Source organism: Coturnix japonica, chromosome 4 (assembly GCF_054131305.1).
Source record: "Coturnix japonica strain WE chromosome 4, WE-NBRP24, whole genome shotgun sequence".
Taxonomy (NCBI): Eukaryota; Metazoa; Chordata; class Aves; order Galliformes; family Phasianidae; genus Coturnix; species Coturnix japonica.
In genome coordinates, this window is record NC_140666.1 from 8,848,838 (window position 1) to 8,867,904 (window position 19,067).

Below are 19,067 nucleotides of genomic sequence, written 5' to 3' on the forward strand. Positions count from 1 at the left end.
AAAACAGACTGAAATCTGTGCAGGAGCTGAAATCCAAGCATAAAAAATAAGTACATCCAAGTAAAAAAACAAACAAAAAAAATTCCAGCAGAGCTTTTAAGGGCAAAATGCCACCTGGAAAGGGCTGGGGTGACCTCACCAGGCTACCCCATGGTAATATTGGGTGCCATTCTGGCTGCTGTGCATGGAGGTCCCCAAAACTCTGAACCAGTGGCTCCAAGGGCAGCCCTCTCTCCAGCAGCACTGGGAGCAGCAGATAGAGCTCCCAGTGGGCAGAACAACACCTGGAGCAGAAGCTGGACATGAAGCTGACCAGCTGGGAAATGAGCTATGGAGGTTCAGCTGGTACAATTCTTAGAGCACAAAGTGCAGGTCATGGCTGCTGTTGCTCTTCTAGAAAGCTGAAAAGAGGGTGATTCTGCTGCTGTTTCTCCTGCTGGTATTTGCCCAGCTACCTGTGAGCTGCCAATGAGCAGGTACTCTCTAACAGTACTAAGAATGGTCTTTGTTTGCCATTAATTAAAGGAAAATGGCTATTTACAGGCAGCTTGATAGTTGTTCTTCCCTGAATGCTTCTTCACCTCTTGAGTCCGCGGTGCTGTTGGAGCATGCTGGGAAGTGTGCCTTTCTGCAATATCCACGTGCTGCAAGTGTGGCTTATCTAGTTCAGCCTGGCCCTGGCTCATCCCATCCAGCTGCCAGCCTCAACATTTGGCTTGCAGAAGGCTGTGACAAGGTATTTTGTTTTTCCTGTTTCGGTACTTTTTTAAATCTTGATTTCTAATGTAACTGCACAGAAAATAAATGCATATTGTATCTAAGCTCGGTGAATTTTAAGAACTTAAGCTTGTGAGGTGCAAGAAATGACTCATCTTGTTAGAAAGCCCTGAAATGTTTCCTGGTTGACTGAGTAATTGATAAAGATAAGCACACATTCAGAAAACAGGTACTGCTTTAACTGATCAGGCAGCGTGCAGCATGAGGCACAGTGTCAACGGCAGCTACAGATCCTGCCTCCTGCAGAGATTCTCTGCCTGCATTGTGTTACCAGTTCTGTTCTAAGACCTCAGCGTATCCTCTGTTTGCAGATTGCTGACCCTCTTAATTGCCCATCCATTGATGAGACACAGAGAAAATCCCAGTCTGGGTGGGATGAAGGCCAAGGACAGTGTGCAGCACCAGCAGTGCTGATTTGCAGGCACAAGAATGTCTCTTCAGAAAGTCCAGATCTCACAGAAAAACTTCTAGAGTGAATTAAGCCTCAGAATGCTGAAAAATCACCTCAGTAATTGCTAAGCACTCCCAGTTATTCACACAATGTTGGCTATTTCCTCTATTTAATTGGATTCTTGAGCAGAATTTCAATAGCATCTCTTCATTTTTTCAAGCACAAAGAAATAGTTTTAAACTCTGTAAATATCAGAAAGGATTGTTATCTTTTATGCACATCCAAGCAGAACAGTTCCTGTATTCACACTAAAAAGAAACCATAACCCAGACAGAGAAATGTGCTGGAATAATAAGGGGTAATCTTCAGTCTGTCTGCTGGATGACAACTGGAGAGCCCAAAGCAACTCATTACACACAGTCAGAATGAAGCACATGTCATGGTGCCACATTTGGAAGGTGGACATTGCTGAGCTCTCACCTGGCTCTGCCTCTGACCTGGGTCACTTGTTTCAATCTCAATGGAAAAAGCACCTGGCACATGCAAGAAACCTGATGGAGATACTGCAGCCTAATAGGAAAAGAAGCTCCACCACTCAGCATCTGTCTAACTATGAGGCACCTTGTCTGACCTGCGCATCCCTTTGGACATGTTTGAGTCTAGTGCTGGGCAAGCCAGGTTGACCCAGCCCAAGGAAACAGTCACTGAAATCCTCAAGTCAAGCAGCATCTACACAGACTCGTGCTGATGGTGGTGCTGGTTCTGCAGGTGAGCACATCATCTGGTTGAACTTTCCCATTCCAGTCAAGGCACCTCAGTTGTTTGCTTTGTTCCATGATCATTAGCTCTATTGCTATTATTGTGCTTGTAAATGCTCCCCAACCTGGGGGTATCCAAACCTGTTTGGGGGACCCTACCCACAATGCTTACAGTCCAACCTAGCTGGCTATTTGTGAGGAGGAACAGCTTCCACTTTTCCTGGTGATCTCTCCTTTTTCCCTAGCAATGAATGTTAGATTTGCTCTGAGAAATGGCTGTTTGTTCTTATGAGGAAGTACATCTGCAAGCTGAGGGCCGATTTAGAACCCCAATGAAGAACTTTGCTCTTTTTCTTTTTTATTGGATGCAAAACAAACAAACAAAATAAATAAAACACGGGAATTTGGAGTTTCCTTTTGTTTGTTTGCTTTTCTGACCTTCCTGAAGAGTGTAGCGTTCTAACTTATCCATTAACTTGGATGTTTTGGGTTTGTTAGCTTCTCGGTTTGGTTTGGTTTGTTTCTCTTTCCATCCCCCTCCCCCCCCCCCCCCCAACGAGCAGACAGAGGTATTAAAGGGAGAAACAAAAGAGCCCTCCCCAGGTGATTCCCTGGGAGGGAATGAGTCATCTGCCAGACTTCAGTTGCTATGTAAGCACAGGATTCTGCCCCTAGGTCACTTCTGAAACCATTTGAAGCTTAGTCTCAGTACATTAGCTCAATCTCCTGTAATTGCAGGAAAAAAAAGAGCAGAAGATGTGAAGAAAAAAACTGTTGGAAAGATTATTTTTTTTTTTCCCAGTTGCGCTTTAGATTTATTTAAGGCTGATAAAATGTGCTGCAGTATCAGTCTCAGACAGTCCCAGCATCTGTTCATCCCCAGAAGAGGGATCTCCTGCAGGGTCATCCCTAAGTAATACAGCTCACACTCGAGGTCTGCCTTCAAACGCTGTCCTCATTCAAGAGCAGTTGCACCTTGGCTGCCTAAATTTGATATAATGTCTAAGCTGGAATTTCTTTTGAGACAAAATCACCCCTTTGAGGCCCCTTTACAATATTAGCTGTTTTCAAACTCATTTTATTTCACCTGGTTTCTGAGTTTGGGGCAGCACAGCAGGTTTGTAATTTGCTTCCAAAGAAGGAATGTATGCAGCTCAGCCTGAGCTCAGAGAGCTGCCCTTGGCTTTGGGAGCAGTGAGCAGACAAGACAGAGATGCTGAGGGCTCTCCTTTCTGTGGCTGAGGGGTTTATTGCAACATTGTGACTGCTCCATTGTGAACACAGCTGAGCATCACCCTGCTTGAGGGTCAGTCACTGTAAGTGCTCTAAAATCTTGGGCTGCCTTGAATTTCTTCCTGGCGTGATGTAAGATAATGACTTAGATGTGAGGTCATTTACTGTGCTATTCAACCCCCTTAGAGCAAAGACCTCCTTTTGAGGGCCAAGCATCACACCTGACCTGTGCCATACAAACTGGTGACAGGACATATAGATTCTAATGATTACTGTGCTGAGGACAGGAAGAAAGGAAGCATGGATGCAAAGAATTAGTCATTCTTTCAAGGACCAGTCATCAGCATGCCAACTTGTGGTCATTTGGGGAAAAAAGTATGTTTTAGGAAACTTCCATGTCTAGAAGTCTGGTGGCATCTATCTGGACCCAAACCTTAAAGCAAGTGAGTGTTTATGAGCATCTGCTGCAACACGCCAAGAGTTGCAGCACACTTGTTTCACAGTAATACAAATACTTATGAAAGATGCAGCTTTCAGTGGGCTCTGTTATCTGCTTAGATGAAAGAATTCTTTCACCTGAAACCCAAATCTCTTTAATCTGGTGGAGATAATGACACAAACTCAGGACTGGCATTAGCCTGTGGTGAGAAATCCTGCATGTCACCTAGCCAAACAGATATCAGAAATGCACCTTTCAGATCAACACAACTGCACAGATGGGGATGAGCCTCTGTCATTGCAAATCCATTCGGTCTTCTGTTTTGCTCATCATCACTTTGAGAAAATATACCCTTGGTGCCTTACAGTGGGAAAGCACAGTAACTGAACTGCTGTTGGGTTCTAATATTTAATTTGCAAACCATGGAGACTTGTGCTGTGTGTCTCCAACTTCAGGCAGCTCTCTTAGAAGAACAGCATTTCTTGCATTCACGGTGTCCTGATGGTATCTTCTAGGTGATGCGTAACTGGTTCAGGATGGATTCTAGCAGGTTATGGTGTCTCATCTGTGGTAGTGTGATGGAAAGCTGTGGTTGTATCTTCCAGATTAAGCAGACTGATTTTTCTCCTTGATCTCCAGAAGTATTGCAATGAAAGATGTAGTTACTTGCACAAAACATTCATCTGGAGTAGAACTTTTAATTCATGTCCTGATGTTAGATCCGTAAGCATAAGGAACAAATGCCTGGACTGAGCATCTGCTTTGCAAATGATCTCTGCTCAAATGAAAGAAGGAAAAAAAAAGCTTTCGAGTGTACTCATAAAATATGGAGCAAGACTCTTCTTCTAAGGAGAATGTCAAAATGCTTTTTTGGCTGAAAGTATATGTCTGTGTCCATGTTATGAGTGCAGAGCTGTTTGGGATATGTAAGTCAGCACGGGACACACTGAACTGAGGTGATCAGTCTTTGGGTAAGCTGATGAGAGCTTATGCAAACCCTTATGTAAGGGTTATGAAGCTGCCTTGGGGTTTTATTATTACAAATAATGGCTTCACAAACTTGTGCTTATTTTATTATGTCTGTGAGGAGTCTCCTCTGAGACTTGGAAAGGAGAAGCCAAGTAAACTCATGTTCATCTGTGACAGATGAGAGCAAGAGCAGAAATGTTGAGCAGGAAAGTACATGAAAACACTCTGGTGCATGCGTGACTTGGAGATGGTTTGCTGGGCCTTGGCAGGGTCCTGCAAAACCAGCTCCATGACCTCTCTGCTCCATGCATGATTTGGTCTGTCTGTGAGTGCTGCTGCTGACCACTATGGAGAGAATTGCTCTGCCAGGAGAAAGTAGGAGAAGACTTCCAAATTTCTGTCATGCTTTTAGAACGCTAATGTTTCTTCTACCCAGGACACTGTTCAGATACCTGGTCTATAACATGGCCATCACAGAATTATAGAATCATAGCATAGTTTGTTGGAAGGACCCTCCCAGCCTTTCATGGGATGGATGTCCAAAAGCTCAGGCTGCCTAGGGTCCACCCACAGCCTCAGGCACCTCCAGGGATGGGGCACCACAGCTCTGGGCAGCAGTGCCAAGGTCTTCTGCCCTGAGTAAATATTTTCCTCCTAACATCCAACCTAAAACTCCACTCTTCTAGCTTAAAACCTTTCCCCCATCCTGCAGCTATCAGCCCATGTCTTTAGGAGAGGCGCTGTTCCTGTCTCTGAGCATCCCGTGGGCTTCTCTGTTGTCATGGGTTAACTGAAAATCTACCGTGACAGGGGGGGGCGTGGGCCCCACAGGGCTGCTAGCCCAAAAGGAAGGAAAAAGTTAATTAGCAAAGAAAACAGCGGCAACGATCTAAGGAGGCACACTTATTTACTAAATACTATATTGAAATACAGGATAACACAATATAATACAATATAATTGAAATTAAGCTAACAAATCAAGTAAAATAGGAGAGAGAATGAGTCCCAAAACCGAGAGGCCTACTGTAAAACTCCAGGCAAGACGGCGAAGGGTCCCACAGGCTCTCCTGAACGCCAGAACTTGAAAGATGTCAGTCCAGCCTGCAAGAGAGATAATATAGTGTCCAGGTCCCGTGACTTATCTCTGACCGTGATGTTCTCTGGGAGATGTAGTCTTCTTCTGTAAGTTGCACATTCGGTAAGATTATTCATGCTTTATATGATGTTATGATGTGGAATACTGATAGCAAAATTACAAAATTATTAAACCATGACATCTGTCCACCAGCAGTTCCTTGTTGCTCTTCTTTGAGACTTCTTTGTCCACATTCTTCTCTTGGCCTCAAAGCTGATTCTGTCAGCACAATTATGAGCACAGCTGCCACAAAGGAAAATTGCCTTCCAAGCTGTGGCTGGTTGGCCTTCATAGTTCAGTGGCAGTTTGTAACCCATAAACTTCCTCTGGGCAAATGTCTGCCAGTGCCATCGTTAATTTGTCCAAATGCTAAGGCTGAACTGAGTATGATTGTTTGGATGTAGAACAGTACTGGATTGTGTTGACTTTGGAGAAGGCACAAATCAAATAATGAAATATATTCATACTAGTCAAAGAACTTGAAGTCTGAACTTCCTTCTACCTACAGCAAAAACCAATGCTGTGTGAAGAGGGCAGCTGCTCTGGCAAAATTTTATTTGCTATTTGAATGACATGCTCTCTCCAGCAGTATGAGTTAAAGAACTTCTAACTCACAGGGTACACACATAACCAGGCTTTCCTCCTTAATGAATGGGCATTTTAAGACTGTGCCTGTGGGGTCTGATTCTAAGAAAAAAATATAGGTGGATTTAATCATTACTTACAAATGTATGTACCTCTGGTGTACACATGTAGATACATCTGTTCTGAGGGAGGATGCATCACTAGAGTGAGGAAGAGATTTGGGTTACAAACAAGCAAGAGAAAATGGATAGAGGGAGGTGAACTTGTAAGCAAAGTGTGTAAAGCTGAGGGCATGCCTGTTGTGAGAAAGGAGAAATGAGAATGAGGTTTGGACAGCAGCAGCCAGACAGCACTTGGAGGGTGAGCAGGAGATGGAGCCTTTGCAGAGAGAACTGGAAGGCAGCAGAGACACTTGAGCAGCAGGGGAGGAGGGAAAATTCACATCCAAATGGCAGGCAGATATGTAGGATCTAATGAGCAATGAGCTCATAATGGGAGAATTATGTTGGGAACTGCCAGAGACCTGCTGGTGCTCAGCCCTTGGACTGGGCTTGATGTAGTGATTGGGAATGGCAGAGTGTGCAGGGAAAGAATGGACAAGAAAATGTCTTCTTGAACACAGACTGGTGGTGTGATGTGAAAGTACTGCATTCTGGGGCTGATGTCCTGGCAAAGCTTCAAAGACACCCAAGACCGCGATGCAAATTGAGAGGGAGAAAACAGAGCTCAAAGGCAGGGAGTGGTAAATCAGCAGCACGAAAAAACATGCAAGTTTGGAAGGAAAGAGCAAAAAAATAGTTGGAGGGAGGAGGTAGAGGCATGGATCCGTACATGTGCTGGCAGCACAGATGGGAGCCCATGGTGCTTGAGCAGCAGTCCAGCTGTCAGCAGGTGTGAGGGCTGCTCAGGTCTCATAAGGCTCTGCAGCATGTCTAGGGTTCAGTTGGAAACTGAGGGCTCAGGTCCTGATCCAGAAGCCAAGAGACAAACAGCTTCTTCTCACCAGCAGCTCCTCTGGAAGTGAAGGGAGTCCCACAAGCACTACAGGAACCACGTGGTCTTTCCAGCATCACTGTGTCCCCATCTGCTCTCCCTTGTCAGGAGACACGGCTATCACAAGGCACCTTCACTGCCCACGTGGAGAACTGATGCTGGAAGAACTCCCAGACTCCAGCTTTTGTTTCATCATTGCACAAGCACAACACTCTGTGAAGCAAAGCACCCTTACTCTCAGATGCTTTTGCAGGCAGCCCAGTTTGGGGCTTTGGGTCACTTCCATCTTCTCAGGAACAACCAGGCAGATCCTTTTATGAAATGAAGAATGTGATCATCCATCAGGAAGAGAAAAAGTTCAGGACAAGAACAAACAGCAAAATCCTGTCCTGGAAGAGAAGTACAAAAAAGTTTCCCTTTTTTGTTTCTTTTTTAGTTTTTCATCCTAGGGAGGCAGATATCAACCACCTACTTCAATCTTGGTTGCCAACAAGAATGACTGCTTGAGTGTTCCTGACAGATGGGATCCCGTTTATCAGCAAGTGCACTCCAGAAGGCAGCACCTGAGCCCTCTGCTGAGGAGTGTGTACCTCTGTCAATGGCTCACTCACAGCCTTTGCTTTTTCTGTGCCTGCTTCGTAGGGCAGAATGCGCTCCTTCTATATTCCCCAAGGCGCTGATATTGATCTCCATCCAAACAGTCCCGGAAGAATGAAAGTACAATCACAAAATGAATAGAATCACATTACAGTGCCTCAAAGCTGAGCGGTGACAGCTTAATAGACCTGCAATAAATGAACTGCAAGACAAAAACAATGTGCTGTGGGAACCATAAATATGTGATTATGAAATAACAAACCAGGATTCCCCAAGTGCCAACAACCTTCTAGCTTTCCATTTAAAAACTATAAATCTGCCATAGCCCAAGTTAAGTAAATTCCCCCTGGTGTATTAAATTCTTTGTTTATAGGGAGAATAATTACACACTCCCCCAGTGCAAATAAGGATGCTCACTCCAGGACATGCGAAGTTAAACAAGAATAGTTCATGCTCCCCACCTCTGAGGCATGGCTTACCTGCAGCATTTTCCTTGAAGCAGTGCGGACAGGGAGGGGTTAAAGTCCCCTGCTTGTTTCTGATTTGTGCAGGAATGGGTGGTGCAGTCTGTCTGTCCCAAGCTGCAAGGGGGAGATTGCTGTGAGAGGAGCTAGGTCAAATCCCAGGACTGGGAGCTGAGGATTTCTGAGCTTCAGCCTTGGCTCTGACACTGACATTTACGTGAGCACTGAGAAAGCAGAGAACTTCACTACAGATGGACGAAGGACCATAACACTCAATGACCTTACAAGGAGCTTTTCAGGCTAACTGGAGCTTGTTTTCATAGTTCTCTGCAATTAAAAGGTGCGAGGAGACACAGCTGGAAAGATATAAAATGTGTTGCAAATGCGAAAAATAGGAGTGGCTGAGATACAAGGAAGGGAGGGGAATGACACAGGATTGCTTTCCACTTCCCCAACTGCTGAAACCTGCTGCAGGTCTGCAGATCCCAGTGTTAGCTAAGAATCACCAGGAAATTTGGTATCAGTTAATTTTTGTGTGCAAATGCTCAGAAAGGAGCTGCTCATAGGGCCAAATTCAGCCTCAGCCAGCTTGCAGCCTGTAACCCAACTCTTGCTTCTCACAGCATCTTCATATTTTTGAGCCGTGTGGTTCCTTCACCTTGTGGAAAAAAAAGGAGTACTCCAGCAAGCAAGGGGAATATTTCTCTTGTGTTGAAAGTCAGCACAGTTCAAAACTAACCCTATGAAGCGATACACTGTGTAACTCAGAGGGAGAGTCGCACTCTGGGAAGACTTTGCTCTGTGCTCTTCAGCAGCCAAGTCCGGCACCTTTAAAATCAATTAGGAGAGAAAGTCTGCAGGAGAGCAAGAAACATGCCTTCCCAAGGGCCAACAAGCATCTGCAGAAAACTTCGAGATAAATATAAAAATAAATGAAAACTGTTTACTTAGAAAGAAGCACAGAAAGATGCTGCCAGGCTATTTCCTTTGGCAGGCGAAGGATAGCCACCAAGCCCTTTCAGCAGACAGCAGGAGCTGCCTACTGACAGCACTCAGTGCAAAAATACATAGGAAGTTGAAACAAAACTATGAGTGAAATGAACTAACTATTTGATCTTTCTGTTTTTTCCTCTAGAAGTGTTCCAAGTGCAAGGAATACAAAATACATTGGGATCATGGAGCCAGAAGTAGCACACTACAGGGTACTGCACAGGCAGTGCTCGCTACCTGGCTGTGGAGAGTCCTTTCATTGCACACACATAGCAGTGCATGACTCCAAGGCAAGTTCTCACTGCTCATGGACTGGAAGCTACAAAGCAGCACTGGTGCAGGGCAATGCACTGCCTAGCTTGCCTACCTTCTCTGTTTATTGCTGAGATTCCTTCTGCTACACTGTGCCACCTGTCTGTGCCCACTAAATAGAGCACATTGCAGGGCAGGTGATCCTCAGCTTCAGAAGAAAAGCATTTCAGGTTAGAAATCAGTGAGAGAGAGCCCTACAGGAGGTTACACAACTTCCCAGCCCACTGGGAGATTGAAATGCACAGGAAAAGCTCTCCGTGACCCCTGAGCTTTGTTAAGTTGCACACTTGTGATGCAAAGAAGGTGGAGGAGCTCTAATAGAACAAACACCCCTATCTATGATCATGATGAGGGATAATTTTTGCAATAGATAAGTAAAAAAAGAAGAAAAAATGTTAAATCTAACCTAAAGATATATCAGTTCTGACCATTGCTGATTTTAAAAATGTTAGACAGTTGGCCTTGTTGCATTATATAGGATGGTTTCTTCTGAATTAACATCAGCAAGCTGACAGCCCTCTGAGGCTGTTTGGTCTCACTCCAGAAGTTGTGCATCCCATAGAGCAAGGAACTGCTCAGATGGTTTATGCAAACTCTTCCTGGAATTTCTATGGAACAAGAAGTAGCTCAGATCCTGTTTAGCATAAGCTGTGTGGTTTAATCTCTACTGAGATCAGATGACAGAGGAAGTAAGTAAGTTCTATTCTTTTCCCTTTCCTACCGACCTCATCCTCAAGACTTAATTTCCTCAGCAATAAAGCTGCTTCATACCACTTACCTAGTCCAGGCCTGAGCACACACGCTGGCCAGCACTACTGGGGCTGGTGCTGATGTTCGGCCCCAGTTTTCTCACAGGCGGTTTGCAATGATGTCGAAATACTACACGTAGCACATAGTCATGGGGAGGAAGCAGAGGCTATTTTGTTTTGCTTTGGAATCTTCCTTACCTGGGCAGCTACAGACCCTGACTCTGTCTCAGATTCTTCAGGACTGGGTGAATTCTGCCAGAAAGTTTGGAGGGCTGAGACTGATCTCAAAGCTCAGAGGCTAATGGAACAGCAGTACCTTGCCCAGAGTTCCCTTCCTGTTCTTTGCCCTTTGTTTGCACACCGGTCACACCAGAGACTGGGAACAGCTAATTCAAGTTTCATTCTTTATTGGCTCATGGCTCATTATCTCCAAGATGTGTTTATGTTTTCAGGCCTAACAGGGTTGCTTGTATTTAAATCAGCCTCATCCTTCTTTGTTCAGATGAATTTCCTCATTCAGATAAATCTGGAGTTCTGACTCATGACAGCTACATGTCTGGGCTGGGGAATATTACGAGCTCCACTGAGTACCCATGGGGATGGTCCCACATCTGTGCCCATGAGACAAAAGCATCTGAGTGGGAACTGTGCAGGTATGGGGCAGTGATGGGGCAGCCACACGGGGCCATCTGTCCTAAGGGAAGTGCAGTGTCCTGAAGATGTTGGGGCTGTGCAGGGCTTACAGTCCTACTGCAGTGCTGTGGGGAGATCAGAATGCAAAGGAAGGACTAACCACAGAAAGAAGGAAAGAAAGGAAGGAGGAGCAGCCTGCTCATTTATCTGTTTTTCAGCTGCCAAAAATGTAGAGCCATTTGCCTTTTCCTGTGGTAGCCATGGAAATCAGGGAAAAATCAGCTGCAATTGCTTTACTGTGGTCCCTGGGCGTACACTTACTGCAGTTGTTCTAAACTTGCTCCTCCCCACCTGAAAAAGCTGAAAACTTTTTTCTTTGAGTACCAGGTGAAGAACAATTCAGCTGAAATCACATTCAGCACACAGCACAGACTGGAGGTATGCAGAGATCAGCTGTGAGGCAGAGCATGAACAGCGGTAATCAATTTGAAATGGACTGCTCAATTGGTTTGTTTCTACTTTATTTTGCTTTGCTAATCAAGTTTAGGACTCTGTCTAATGGAGCAGGAAAGCAAATACCCTTGATGAGAGTATGATCAGCGCTAGTAAAGAGAGGGATGCACAAAATTGTTGGCTGAATCTCTTGACTTCCCTGAGCACGGTACTAACGGGTTTGTCAGACAGCTGACAGAGATCCTGACATGAGGGAAATCCACCTTCCTTTTCGGCTTTGTTTTGTCCCACGTAGTCGTTGGGTTTCACTTCTGCTGCAGATTTACAAACAGCATTCATTCTTTTCTGAATGCACATAACTAACACCACATCCATAACACAGCCAGCAGCCCCTGCAGCAGCGCTGATGGACACTGAGGAGTGTGTGCTGCAGGGCATCACAGAATGTACCAGCTTGAAAGAGATGTCGAGTGTGTGCTGATACGCCTCATTGTGTGCCTGGGCTGACCTGCAAGGAAAAGCATCCAGCAGCCGTTTTGTGGCTCTGAGCTCAGTGATAGTTGCCTGTTTGGCACAAACAAGAGCAGAGATCGTTTCAGGCTGGCTCTCCGCAACTTGGAACATGAGGCTGCATCAACTTATTGCTGAAAGGTTACAACTGTATCTAGACAGAATAAAAATACCAAACAGAATTCTTTCATATAAACAAAGCTTAGCCCTTCAGGAGCTGGAAGAACTGCACAGCTGTGGCTCAGCAACCCCCCCACCCCCCCTCCCCATTCAGCCCACCATGGCAGGGACTGCGGGGGACTCCACGATGGGAGGGAGGGGAGAGCAGGCACCAAAAGTAGTACCTGGTGCTTGGCTTCCAGGTGCAAAGGAGCAGGAAAAGGTCTCAGTTCAGTGAGAAAAAAGCAGAAACATGTTGAATCTACAAGGGATGCAACTGCCAACCAGAGGCTGGGGCCAGAAATATGGTGACTGTAGGGTAAGGTTGACAGCGAGGAAGGCTCTCAGAAGGGGTGGACACAAAGGCTGCGGGAGGAAAGAGCTCTTTGTGATGGGAATAGGACCCAAGTGGACAGAGATAGCATTCCTATCCTCTGCTCTCAGAGCAGGGCTTGGATGGCCAAAAAACCAAATTCCTCAGGAGGAGAGAGGGATGGGGGGGGGGGGGGGGAGTGGCAAGGGCTGAGAAACAACAGATTACAAATACATGTTAGCACTGAGGGCTTTTCTTCTTTAATAGGAGCTACAGTAACAACAACTGTGTTCCCTCTTTCTTCTTTTTATTAGCAAAGCTGCCAATTCCTCAGTGTTTCATAAAGATGGGACATCTGCTAATGGTTTACAAGCACCAAAAGACTCTTCAAATGAACCTGCAATGACAGTTTATGAAAGTAACCAGAACATCATATGATGAACAGTAATCAGCTCCAAAATGGGTGGCTTTGACAGTACAGTTTCAGCTTTTGTCCCGCAGGATAACACACAGTGAGCACAAACCCATTCAGCCTCTGAGAGTCTTCCTTAAATTATTCTCATCCATGTAAAGGGTAAAACATTGCACTACATCAGTGCAATCACTGCTGTAACATGTATTGTAACAACGTGATACAGACATGTGGTTTTATTGCAGTTTCTAATGGGCGGTTACCTTCCTACAACAGCTCAGACTGCAATCAATACAATTTAAGTTCCTCAGCCGCACTCTCAGCTGAACCATAACATGTTTTTCCTCTCTAATATTTAGGTATGTTACAGGGTCTCTAAATAGCAGTGCTGGGAATAAGAACATCAAACAGCCTCTGGGACATGCTGAGGAAGAACTGTGCCCGTTGGGATGGGGCAAAGACTGACAACACCTGAAACTTTGGATAAAAGATGACGGCCTGGTGCTTCCTTGGGATCTTCAGGGTATGCGAATAAGCAACTGCAACAGAATGTCTGCTATGTAATGAAGCCTGGATGAAACAAATGTGGGCTGCTGCAAGCAGCTGCCCTGCCCCTGTGGGCTGCAGTGGGACCAGTAGGTCTCTATCAGCCTTAGTATCTCACCATGGGTTTCAATCCATATCCAGCAATGGAAGCAGCCTTACCCAAGGCTGGGAAACCTGATCTGTCAGCATTGCTGACATGGACCACATTTCATACGGTAACTTAGAAGTCAGAACTTCATATATTACCTCCTGAGTAAATTGAAACTGCCAAAAACACAACCGTGTAAAGCGCAATATAAGTTACAAACGTGTGTGTCACTAGGGATGAAGTTTCTCAGAGTTCTCAGTGCCACCGACATTGCCTTTGATTAAATGGACCGAGCACTTCAGCCATTTCATTGCAGTACACACAGGCTCTTCTGGAAATCTGTCTCCAATTTGTAAGAGAAGGAAAATATGCTGACAGTTCTTTGGAGGTGATGAGGATGAATGTGGGCAAGGAAAAGAAGAACATTTCAGATGGCTGCAGCTATTCCTCTTTGCTGCCTCCTCAGCCCTTCACTTCAGGAAAGAGCCATTCCAGAAGGTGTGAGTGAGCTTTCCTGAGTGCAAACAGTGTGAGGGTGGGATGGCAAGGAGGGGTGTGGGGGCAGTTGAGCAGCCTATGGCCCTAAGTTGGAAGGATGGAACATATTGAACAAAAAATAGCTGCAAGGCATTGTTACCTTTCAGAAGTAAAACGAATGGAAATGAAATCACTTCCTGCACCCATCTGCAACAATGATTTTTAAGGCCCTTTAATGCACCCACGTGAGCTCTTATCCATCTGAGGAGCCAGGGCAGAGCTTGCAGTCCACAAATAGCTTCATTATTAAAATGTTAAGAAATGTGAGAGTTCTGTGTATCACTGAGCAATCTGAGGGTAGCAGAAGCACCCAAAATTGAAGAGGAAGCTGTGGGGGATGGCACAGAGCCCTGCAGGCTGCTCCTCCATGCTGTCTGCCAGAGAGGGCTGTGACCCCACTACTTCCACAGCTCTCTGCATCCCCTCAGCCCTCCACGTGCACTGCAGTTCCCTCAGCAACAGCATGCAGGGGCACGTGGAAGGTCTTTCACCTGACTGCACATTTCTTTCCCCTCAGATTGCAAGGCTCTCATTACTGCTGAATCCTCTGCTCCCAGTCACAACTGACTGAAAACATCAACAAGTTCAAGTACAGACAAACAGAAGCTCTCACCCCAAACAGCCTTGGGCAAATACAGCAGCATCTGCACCAGGCAGAGTACCATGGAACCAAGGTATCACAGGATGGCTGCATTGGAAGGGACCTTAAAGATCACCCAGTCCTGAACTGTGGAGAGGGATATGCAGTTTATGCCGTAGGCGCTCTTTGAATGTATCATTTTGAATTAAAAACAGTTTTTAGTTTTCCTGTGCAGGCTGCTGTGGTTGGAGAGGGCTTCATTATTTCAGCATCTGTGGCACACCGGTGAGGCATCCTGCACTGCAGCACACAGCGGGCACTCACCTGGCAGCAAGGCACAGAGCAGCAGTGCTGTAAGGAGCTGGCTGCTGGGTTATGCCTACAGCTCACCTCAGGTAAGAGGGAGGAATTGGAAGAGAACTGCTGAACTGTGTGCTGTCTGCCTGACTTCACTTGAGAGTAATGGTAAGAAAAGAGATTGATTCTGCTCCTGGCATCTCCTCTGCACTGCGATATCACTTGAGCTCTCAGCAGCTGTGGGTTTGTGCTCCTGATGATCACCTGGTTCTTGTTCATGGAACAAAACAAAGGAACAACTGTAAATCTTATATCTAGAGAGATGATGCTTAATGGAATGTCCCCTGCCTTTCTGAAGAATGTTATTTGCTGCTTTTCTGAGTAGTTACAGTTCCGAGCCAAAGGATGTTATCAGAAAAAAGTATTTTCTTGGGGTATGACACATTTCATGGCACTTCATAAATAATCACGCTGGTATTGGTCCAGCAAAGCACTTAAGTAAAGATGTGAAGTATATAAGTATTTCCTAGATTTCACTGGGATTATTCATATATTTGAAAATGAGAAGTGTTTTGCTGGGTCAGGTCTCCCCAGCACCCAGCCCACCCCTGGCCAGATCTGCTCTTGCTGCAGTCAGGCCAAGAGTGTGTTGGTTTCTATAGCACAGAATCACATCCATTGTCATTTATTTCTCTTGTCCTCATGCATTGAATTTGACTCTCTGAAATGAAAGGCAAAACCCTCAGTAGGGTTTGGTTGACAGACCAAAGCTATCTCTATGGTGACTGTCCTTAATAAATATCTTAAACTTCACCTTTTAACAAAGATTCACAGATGTAAGTGACCCCAGTATGTGCTATTGAGAGAAGGGGAAAACAGAATGTAAAAATATATCAAACTGAGCATAGGACATCTCTGAAATACAGCATGGTGTGGGAAGCAGGAGTGCCAGAGAACAGCTGAGCTCAGAGCACTCAGTTTGCCTCAGCTGGGCAGCATAGCTGTATCCCCTGCCCTGAGCAGTGTCGGGGGAGGCAGCCTGCTGGGCTCTGTGTGCCCCACTGCTGGGAGGGCAAGGAGGGATGGGGTGAGGGATGGGTGATGCCAGGCACACGTCTGACCCAGCTGTACTGTCTGGCAGAAGAATCCTACGTGATTATTGGACAAGCAGCCTCTGGGTCCAACCGAGAGAGAAGAAATCTGAAATATCCAAATGGATTTATTTTCTTACCAGGACTTATCTGCAATAAGAAGTGCATGAAAACAGCTCAGAGTCTAAGTATGAGAGAGGAAGAAGGGGAGCACAGCTCCCAGCCCTGCTGCTGACTCACTGCCAGTCTCTACCATTAGAAAACCAAAATAAATCATGGTATCACTGCTTACCTCTGTCCAGATCTTTAGTGTGGTTTACACTGAAAAAAGGTTGTAAAGCATTCTGCTGCTCACAAATAAGGAAGCTGCAGGGAGGGAAAAGCAGAACTGACCACTGACTGTGGTCTTCCCATTTGATCAAAGTGATGAAATTTCCAAGGGCTGCTCTGTCAGCCTTCTGGGACAGAGGTTAATCCCTCTGTGTCCCCACTGATTTCTCAAAATCTTAGGAAAGGACTCAAAATACTTTATTTGTGGGTAAGCCTGAAATCCAAAGATTCTCTGTATGCTGTTGACTGAACTGAGCCCTCATTGCAGAAAACAACAGCAGCACAGACAACACTGCTCGCTCCTCTGCCTGGGCTGGAAGAACCTGAGTGTGCTGCTTGAGTCTGAATTTCTTCCTGGCACTTCAGCGTTTTAGAATATTGTTAAGTTGTGAGTGTTCATCGGAACTCTCCTGGTTGTCGAAGCTATATCTTTTTTAAACAGTGCTTTCCCAGCAGCTTCAACTGACAGTGTCAGTGAGAGGCAAAGCTCTGAATACGGCACAGGAAGGAATGTGCTGCTTGTTGGGCAGGTAGATCCCTGAGCAGTGTGTAGAAAGACCTCTGGAAACTCCAATGGCAGGGAAGTTGTTCTCCCGCCTCCTGCACTGCATTGTGACATGCTCTGCAGCAGAAATGCAAAGTCATGACCTGAAGCAGTGATAGAGCACCTGGTGGAAAGGCAGGGCCAACCCAGGGGAGCTCAGGTGCATGCAAAGTGCCTGAGTGATGGAAGGGATTAAGCTAGAATCCACTCCTTCCCAGACCTCATATAAGGGTTTGTAGTAGAGGTGAGGGCACCTCTTGCTGCTCCTGCCTACCTGAGGCCTCCTAAGAGTAACTGGCTTCCTTCCTCTTGTTTCTGCATTCATGATTGCTGCATTTGAACATATCCTTGTTTGATGTAGGCAAAAGCTGCTACCCTGCTATTATTGCTGTGCTTTCCATTGCATTGTGGCATTATACACTCTTACTCTCCCTGCAAATCTGCATGCAGCCTGGCAACTCACAGCATGAAGGAGCCAATGGCACAAGGCAAAAGCAGGTAAGGTAGATCTAGTTTGTTAAGCTGCAGGAAAGGGGCAGAGGGAGGAGGACACAGAGGAAGGTGGGCTGTTTGCCAGGATGTCTTCAGCCCGCCTCAACTGAAAAATCTATTTTTCCACAATAGAAATGCGGAAGTATGTTTTTAAGTAGTTGCAATCCTGAATCGTTGCCCAGTAGTTCTTATCACCCAAACAGCTCCATGCGTCTCCACAGCACAATTGGCTTTGGTGGAAGGTTCTGGTCGGGAGGTGAATCTCAGTGAGTCCATCCATGGGACTGGGGCTCTTCTCCTAGGCAGGAGGGCTCAATTTAAAATCAGCACTGGTTGCTGCTTGTGTTACTTAAACCCCAAAGAGCAACCATCTCTGCTACTCTCTTTGCACTGTTTCCTGCTTTGGCAGCCCTGCTGCACAGCACTGAAAGTGGTCTTCTCCTGAAGAGAAATACATCTCCCATCATTCTCCAAGTCCTGGATCCCCTGAAAGATATGATTCTAAGTACAGTTGATGCATACTGAATTTGAAGTATAGAAACCTCATAGACAGAAAAGTTGTCATGTTTAAGTCTAAAGATAATACCACATATATACTATTTGCTGTACCAGAGCCTGAACAATATGAAGTGAGATGGAAATTATGGTTTCTGGTTCCTGACATCTCAATGACAAAAGCTAAAGTGTTAAGGATAGAATGATGATATCACTGGTTAAGCTGAAACAAACTTTAATCACTATTTGGAACAGTTTTTCCTGCTGTTATTTTAAAGCAGAAGTTTGTAAAGCTGTACACTGCGGGCAGGCCCAGACAGCTGTCTGAAGGGAGTCTTGTGTGAATGAGTAACTTGGTGGAGGAAAGAAACAGAGAATAACATACAGGAAAATAGAATCATAGAATGGGCTGGATTGAAAAGGACCACAATGCTCATCTGGTTTCAACTCCCTGCCAACCACCAGACCAGGCTGCCCAGAACCACATCCAGCCTGGCCTTGAGTGTCTCCAGGGATGGGGCATCCACAACCTCCTTGGGCAACCTGTTCCAGTGCTGTCATGTTCAGTGTCAGAGGAAACTGCTGAATTTCTTGTGGCATTTGAATGCAAAGGTATAAATCCATCCCCATTTTTGTATTTGTTATTCTTTGCACTGGGCAGTGTTTGTTTACCCACATGCCTACAGTGCAGCTCCTGACAGGTGTGCAGGTTGAGGTGAGTGCTCTGTGCTTCCTTCCATTCTGAAAAGTCAGTGCCTCCTTGATCTTTCTAAGGATGAACAGTTGTATAATGTCTCCAGAGCATGTGTTTACCTGATGCAGAGCTCCTGATGATAGAATCACAAGGTTGGAGAGGACCTACAGAATCACAGAATGACCCAGGTTGGAAGGGACCTCAAGGATCATGAAGCTCCAACCCCCCTGCCTGGCAGGGTCACCAAACTTCCATGTTTACTAGATCAGGTTACCCATGGCCCCATCCAACCTGGCCCTGAACACCTCCCAGGATGGGGCATCCACAACCTCCCTGGGCAGCCTGTTCCAGGGCCTCACCACTCTCATAGTGAAGATGTTCCCCCTAACATCCAACCTAAATCTTCCCTATTTCGACTTAAAACCATTTCCCCTTGTCCTGCTATTATCAGCCTTTTCAAAGAGTTTACTTCCCTCCTAATTATAGGTTCCCTTCAGGTAC

At 45.6% G+C, this 19,067-nt stretch overlaps 2 long non-coding RNA genes across 2 annotated transcripts in view; one reads left to right on the forward strand and one right to left on the reverse strand.

The window, feature by feature from the left end:
- The window catches only part of LOC146760925 (uncharacterized), a 43,864-nt gene extending 29,007 nt beyond the window's left edge, over positions 1-14,857 (forward strand). The window contains exons 4-5 of the long non-coding RNA XR_014945071.1: positions 13,232-13,395; positions 14,561-14,857. This is a non-coding gene — a long non-coding RNA (uncharacterized LOC146760925). The remainder of the gene's footprint in view (positions 1-13,231; positions 13,396-14,560) is intronic.
- LOC146760926 (uncharacterized) lies at positions 5,458-11,158 on the reverse strand. Its single transcript, XR_014945072.1, has 2 exons — positions 8,357-11,158; positions 5,458-8,079 (listed from the first exon to the last, which is right to left on the reverse strand). It is a non-coding gene; the product is annotated as an uncharacterized LOC146760926 (long non-coding RNA).
- Positions 14,858-19,067: the final 4,210 nt, after the last annotated feature.